Below are 7950 nucleotides of genomic sequence, written 5' to 3' on the forward strand. Positions count from 1 at the left end.
CACAGGCAGAGGGAGAAGCAGGCTCCATGCACCGGGAGCCCAACGTGGGATTCGATCCCGGGTCTCCAGGATCGCGCCCTGGGCCAAAGGCAGGCGCTAAACCACTGCGCCACCCAGGGATCCCCTGACCAGGATTTCAGTCTTACAGAGTAAGTGATTCTCATTCTATTTTGAATGATAACTAACTTTAGCTTTATAAATAAGCAGAGGAGTCAGAGCGCATTTTGGCACAAGTAATCACATGTGAAAAGACCTCAAGGATGCATAAAATAGCATGATTTATTGAATTATCAGGGCCGAGCAAACCTGAAACCAAGGCTCTTTGGGGTGAGGCAGAGAGCAAATGGGAGACACGTCTGGAAAGGAAGGCAGAAGCCAAATCACAGCAGGTCAGGGGCAGTATATCAAGGTATTCAAAATTAATGGGAAATCTATTCCATATTTAAACAATGCAGTGGCATAATGAGAACTTCTCTTTTATTCTTATTTGTGTTGTTTTTAAATTCATCCAATCCTATATGCTAACAAACTACAGGAATAAAAAGATGTCATCCAGGAGCTTTGTGTTAGGAAATAAGTTTTTAAATAATTGCAAGTTTGATCACAAATATTTTTATATGAAGTTGTTTGCATATGAAATGGAATCTGATGTGGGAAATAAAGTCAGAGAAAAATTGTTAATTTTCATACTACTTACAGCTCATCGACAAGTCATTGAAACCGGCCAGTGACCTTCCTCTAGGGACTCAACTGTCTCCACATTAATACTTTGCTAAGGGCAAAAGGCAATTTTAGCTCAACCCCCAGGACCCTGCAAGTCTACTTTAACATACACAAATTCCTTTGGAAATTTCCTTTATCTCTACCCCCGCAAGATACATGTTGGCAATCATCCTCCAAGCATATGGCCCACCAATATACATCTGAAGGGTCTCAGGTCTGAAGGTTTACTAAATAATAAATAACCTTTCCCAACAATAGCTTAGCTAGCCCCCTCAGGATCCTGGAAACCTAGTTTCCAAAATATCTAGGAGACTTACACTCTCCCTAACCCCCTCCCAACTTGAAAGTGGGACCCCATTTTCAGACCCCACAGATCTTTCTACCCACAGGTCCTGCCCCTGTGCTTTAATAAAACCACCTTTTTTGCATCAATGACATCTCAAGAATTCTTTCTTGACTGTCGGCTTCTAACAGTAACGTCTTTCCTACATCAAAGTCCAAAAGGAGAAGAGGGAAAACACAGAACGTAATACTTACCAAGTTGACATCATTTTAAGAATGTTGAGGCTCTACTGGGATAGGCACTATGGGAAATAAAGAGGGACCATGAAATTTACAAAGTAGTTTAGAGACATTCGTTCATAATAATATCGTTAATTAATAAATCTGCCATAGACAGAGAGGAAGAAGTATCATGAAAACATCTTATATGTTATTAGGTCTATATGATTATCCTCCTTTTACAGGAAATAAACTGAAACTAAGAAATCAAATAACTTCCCAAGTGTCAGAGATAATAAACGGCAAGTAAGGTTTTAACTGATCTCAAGGCTGATGTTCTTTCTGGTATTAATATATTTCCTTCTACAAATCAGGAGACTTGTACTCTTGTCCCACTTATATTCCCTCTTTAACTTGAAACTTGAAACACATACGCTTGTCTCTCGAAATCCCTGTTATCTTTTCAAGAATAGCTCCTTTATTTAACTCCTTTCACTCCCAGCACAAGTCTTTCAATTTCTAAATGATGGTTAAGGCCTGTTTCTGCATGAACATGTTCAAGTCTGTTATATGTAAGTAATAATGATAATACTTGTGTATCTGAGTACATAATATGCACATACACATTATACCACCCCACGTCTGACCCCGGCTCTCTGTTCCCTTTCACAGCAGAATTTCTCCAATGAATTTTCATGTGCTCTGTCTACATGTTCTCAATTCCAGTTCTTTCTTCAATCAATTCCAATCTTTTCAAATCCAAAACTACACAGATTTTTTTTTTCATGATAAACTTAACATGCTTCCAAATCCTCTGCCTTCTGCCCTCGACCACACGTGCCCCGAAAACCTCTCCGTTCAGGGATTTTGCAATCCCACACTAACCTTCCCCATCTTTCCTCCTCACTGATTACTCCCTGGCCTCTTTACTCAGACACTTTATTTACTCTTTATGTGCCCTCTTCCCTACCTGACCTCTAAACGTAGGTGTGCCTTTGCATTTTGTCCTGGAACCCACCCCATTCATCTCCTTTGTTATATTCTTTCTACAGGTGATTTCATCAGCCTCCTAGATTTTATCAATGTCTATGCATTAATGATTCCAAACTATTCGTTTAAGCTTCTTACTCTTCCTGAGCTCCAAACCCCATAAGTCTAAACACCACTTTGGCTTTTCTATTTGCATGTCTAAAGAGACCTCAGAGTGAATATCTTTAAAGAGAGCTCTTGATTGCCCATTATACCTGATTCTCTCTTAGCCTTCACCGGGGGATGTGAGTTGCTGCAGCATGAACTATTTTGTTGCTAAGGCAAAAATCATGGGAGTCATCTTCATATTTCTTTTTCTCCTCCCCATCCCCACACACTTTATTTCCAAATCCATTAATTCAGTCTCAAAATATAGTCAGTCTCTGCCTTGTTTTCCTTTTTCACAAGCCTTCACTGTGGCCCAAGGCAGAATTATCCTTAAGCTGGATCACAGTATAGGCTTCTAATTGGTCTCCTTGGATTTCAAGCTTTTCCCTCCCCAGACCATTTTCCACATATACCACAAGTGGTTGCTCCAAAATGTAAATTATACCATTTCATTTTCCTCCTTAAAACTCTTCAGTATCTCCCTATTAAATCTGAACCAGGGGCACCTGGGTGGCTCAGCAGTTAAAATTGCCTACCTTCAGCTCAGGGCATGATCCTAGAGTCCCGGGATTGAGTCCCACATCGGGTTCCCTGCAGGGAGCCTGCTTCTCCCTCTGCCTGTATCTCTGCCTCTTTCTCTGTGTCTCTATGAATAAATAAATAAAATCTTAGAAAAAAGAAATCTGAACCAAAACTCAAACATGTAACTATGGACAATGAGGATAAATAACCTTATCTTTAGTAATTTATCTCACGTTTGCACTTCGAATTCTGTCTGCATAGGGCTGGCTGGTTTTGTGTGAGACCTCAGAGAGGACTATATTGATAACTCTAACTAAAATAACCAACTTCAGTTAGTCTTTGTATTATAATCCTGTTTAATTTTGTCAGTACAATTAGAAAAATTTCTAATGATATTATTCTTCGGTTGCACATTCATTGTCTATTCCACTAAAATATCATCTCTATGAAGATAGATTCATCTCTCTATTAGGCACTCTGTCCCCAGGATACAACAGTACTTGGTACATGTTAGGTGTTCAGTAAATATTTCAGTGAGTTAATACATATAAAATTCTCAGACCAGTGCCTGATATACTGTAAGCAATAAATAAATAAATATATGTTAGCTGTTGATGTGATTTCTGTCAATATTTTTATTAGTTGAATAATTAAATGAATGAATAGAATAACTGATTATTTCCAGTTCCCTCATTTGAATGCAAAAGACATGAACTAAATACTCCTTGACACCCCAAATGTACGATTAAATTATACTTTAAAATCACATGGTGAGAATTTTCAAACACTTGCCCATTTTCCATCTGCTTCCTGTAATGAATATTAATTTATGGCAGCTCACTCGATCTAAGGTAGAGAGTGAATAATGGTTAAAAATAAAGATATTGCTTGAGTTTATTAATTACTCTGAGATCCAGGTTCTTAAACTTAAAAGTGAATAGATAATTAGCCCCAAGTCATTGGGTTGTTGTAAATTTAGATGGGAGAGCTGATGTTTGGGGAATGCTGAATCATTTGCTGTGGATATAGTCAGTGGAATGTAGACGTCTTACAGTTTCTGAACATGGGAAGTCTTGTATGTTATCTAGAGAAGACCATGGAAGTTGCCAATCTCCTGCTGGAAAAAAAAAAGAACATGTTCAACTCTTTTCCAGTATATGAATTCCTGTAGTCAGGAATGGATAGGAGGGGAGGTGGGGAGAAAGGTGAAAAAATATTTTTATGTATTTTAATATTTTAAAGTAGAATAGGTATCCAAGTGTCACAGTAATTCCCATTGTAACTATTTGGTGAGACACTGGAGAGCATAATGGGAAGTTAGAGGATGAGGATGATCTGTTACGAAGCTATTCCTGAAAAAAAATAATCTCTATGAATTAATAGTTGTCAAATGATTTAAAATTAGTGAACATGTTTCTGTTGGCTTATTTCTCTGAGCTGTAGTCTCTTTATTTGTTAAATGGCACTGATAAATCCTAAAATGTGAGCATGTCCAACACTGTTCCCAAATTATACTTAATAATTGATGGTTTAGGGATCCCTGGGTGGCGCAGCGGTTTGGCGCCTGCCTTTGGCCCAGGGAGCTATCCTGGAGACCCGGGATCGAATCCCACATCAGGCTCCCGGTGCGTGGAGCCTGTTTCTCCCTCTGCCTGTGTCTCTGCCTCTCTCTCTCTCTCTGTGACTATCATAAATAAATGAAAATTAAAAAAAAATAATTGATGGTTTATTTTCCTTTCCTCAACATTGGCCAACATCTAAACCAAGTGTCTGTTAAACAGATTCTCTTGTCACAAGTGATACAATCTAACAAAATGCACATATTTACACACAAGGGAGATAGTCTGAGAAATAATCCCTTCTGGTTTAGAGATGACAAAGTTCTATTGATTTCTTCCCTTTAGATCTTATGTGTAACAGCTTGTTCACAAGACAGGGAACCATATATATAATTTTCTGATTGGAGGACAAAGAGTTCAAAGAAAACCCCTCAAGATGAACCATTCAAATATGGGTCTTCCAGAGTCTTTGTGGAATTCAGTCATTGTCGAGTTAAATTGTATCATTGGCAACTGGCATCTGCGTTACACAGAAAACTTATAAAATTATAGAAATATTTTTGCTGATTAATCAGCAAGGAAGAATGTGCTTCCGCCTTCCTACAAAAATGATACATAGTTATTAAACTCCTTAAATATAAGTTCTCTTCTTATTTATCTTTATGTCTTTTATATCTAATACAGAACTTGATATACAATTAGATGCGATACATGTTCATTGAATTAAATGTACAAGTGCCTGAATGGAATATTTTTACACAGATTTTTAAACATTAAAATCTAATGATTCCTTCTTGAGCATTTTCAGTGCAAGGGATGAAAAAATTAAAGAGAGAACTTCTTTCCTACAACAGCTTATGGTTAACAGGCAAAGGTGCTTACCTAAAAAAGATCCTAATATAAAACTTCCTGTGATTACTGCTATGATAAAAGTAAATTTATACAAGAGTATACTGAAAGGAAATATTAAATGCAGCTGGAAAGAATTTGAAAATATATGGAGCAAAAGGGAGTTTAATCAATTAGTCTTTCTTTCTTTCTTTCGTTCTTTCTTTCTATCTTTCTTCTTCTTTCTTTCCCCTTCCTCCCTTCCCTTCTTTCCTTCCATCCTTCCTTTTTCTCTTCTTTCCTTCCTTCCTTCTATCCTTCTTTTTTTTCTTCCTTCCTTCCCTCCATCCTTCAGTGAATTTGATTATAGGAATAAGCAAAAGAAGAAAATGGGAGAGATAGGGTGTTTTATGAAATGGTGGAAAAGCTGGAGCTTCTAAAGATCATGTGTCTTGTACAGAAGTGAGAAGGGAAGGATCTAGCACACCAGCTTGGTCGGGGGTGGGGGGGAGATAATACCAAGGATATAATGCTAGACAAGCATGGCAACTGTAGCTTTGAACAGTGCCAATGTAGTATGTCCCAAGCCTAGGAAGAAGTGAGACAACCCAAGGCAATATTCTTTAAGAGACTTTTCCTCACACGGTACCAAAACTCTTGACTATGAGTGAGCCGTTCATCCCAGGGGAAGATCCATTTATAGAAAAGTTCTTCAAATTAGTCTTCTTTGCACCGTCTGGAGCTCACAGCAGGGTTTGTTGAGTACATAGTGCATGTTCTGCAGTAATAACCAGAAAGATTATCTGGTAAATCTAGTAATTAAAAAACACTATCAAAGCTCTATTCAATTTCTTCTCCCCCCAGGAGGCAATAACTCATAATAACTCTATGACTAAGGAAATAGTAGACTACTGTGTTCCTCTAGGTCTCAGAAACTGCCACGTTCAACCAAAGGTACTCTTGTCCCAATGTCTCTACACTGGAACTTTTCTTCTTCCTCTTACTTAAGTTCCTACTTCAATAATCACAGATATTTTTGTTGTCGTTTAAGAAGCATCTCAAGTGGGAAGACTGGGTGGCTCAGTTGGTTGAATATCCAACTTCTTTTTTTTTTTTTTAAGATTTTTATTTACTTGAGAGAGAGCACAAGCAGGGTGAGGGGTAGAGGGAGAGGGGAGCAGACTCCCAGCTGAGCAGGGAGCCCAAGGTGAGGCTTGATCCCAAGACAGACACTCAAGCAACTGAGCCACCCAGCTGCCCTGAGCAGCTCTTGATTTAAGCTCAGGTCATGATCTTGGGGTCCTGAGATCAAGCTCTACATTGGATCCTGCAATCAGCACAGAGTCTGCTTGTCCCTGCTCCTCCTCCTGCTCATGCATACCCCTTCTCTCAAATAAATAAACAGAATCTTAAAAAAAAAAAAGAAGCATCTCAAGTTACAGTATTTTTAAATGCCAAATATTTTACAATAAATTTTCACAATTTTACCTTATTATGTTGTTGTGCATCAAAGTGACGCTGCCCGTTGTAGTACATATAGAAATTACCAAAAACTGAAGGAAGCAGAAACAAAATCACCTACATTCAGATCATTGAGATAATGAATGAAAAAAACATTTCACTTTCAGAGTTGCTTCTAAAACGTTTTCTTTACTGACTGGAGCTCATATTCTATAATTATTATTTTATTCTATACTTTTTTCCTAACATTCTACCACAAGCTTTTACCATAATATTAAAAATTATGTAAAGGTTCTATCATTGGTTATATACTAATTCTACTTTTCTGACTTTTCCTAAGATAAATTATTAAAAGTGGAGCTATTGAATACATTTGCATAAAATTCAGTAAAATGTCCTTATATCCCATGCCAAAATTTCCTTCAGCTTCTGGTATAATTGATTTATGATGATACTGCTTTATTTATCCTTTCACATATATTTATGGCTATTTCAATATGAGATTAGTGGAGTCCCTATTGTGTACTCATCTTTTTCTAAATCTGAACATTTAAGCACTATGTATAGGAACTCTTTTGAATTAATAATTATATAACATGGGCAAAGAACTTAAAGAAATAATTAAAAAAATAAGAACAAATGGCAAATACACATAGAAATACCTTATCAGTGCTCGTTAATAATGGTGTAAAAGTACAAAAAAATCAAATAGCTGCTCTATTTCACTCACTAGATTTTCAAAATGTATCTTTTTCAATAGATTTGATTTTTTTTAGTTTTCTATATACTATTTTATTATTATCAAATCTTGTATGTTTTTCCTTAAATATATTTTATATAGAATTATCACTTTTATAAGGCCATGCTATAACATTTTTAATTATTTTCAATTTTTGGATATTTTTATTGTTCATATTTTGACTCCCAATAATTAGAGTATAGCTAATATCTTTTTACTACATATTTGTATACTTTTTTGAATATAATATTTTTAGAATGAAATATTCTTTGCTGCTTAGGATGAAAGTGAGTTAAAATCTCATACCACAGCCTTGACTTTCTAAATATTTTGATATGATTTAAATACTTAAACTTTCCAATACTCTTACTGGGTTTTTACAGTTTAGGGCAATTATGTACTCATTGCAGCTTATAAATCTTGTCAATATATTAAAGTTCTTCTTAGTCCATGTTTTATTTTCAATTTTATTTTAATATT

At 36.4% G+C, this 7950-nt stretch overlaps 1 long non-coding RNA gene across 1 annotated transcript; it reads right to left on the minus strand.

Annotated features, from left to right (window-relative positions):
• Positions 1–355: 355 nt before the first annotated feature.
• On the minus strand, positions 356–3125 carry LOC144282906 (uncharacterized). The gene is made up of 3 exons (XR_013351320.1): positions 2898–3125; positions 1261–1307; positions 356–772 (listed from the first exon to the last, which is right to left on the minus strand). It is a non-coding gene; the product is annotated as an uncharacterized LOC144282906 (long non-coding RNA).
• Positions 3126–7950: the final 4825 nt, after the last annotated feature.

The sequence above is a fragment of the Canis aureus genome, chromosome 14 (assembly GCF_053574225.1).
Source record: "Canis aureus isolate CA01 chromosome 14, VMU_Caureus_v.1.0, whole genome shotgun sequence".
NCBI classification, from domain to species: domain Eukaryota; kingdom Metazoa; phylum Chordata; class Mammalia; order Carnivora; family Canidae; genus Canis; species Canis aureus.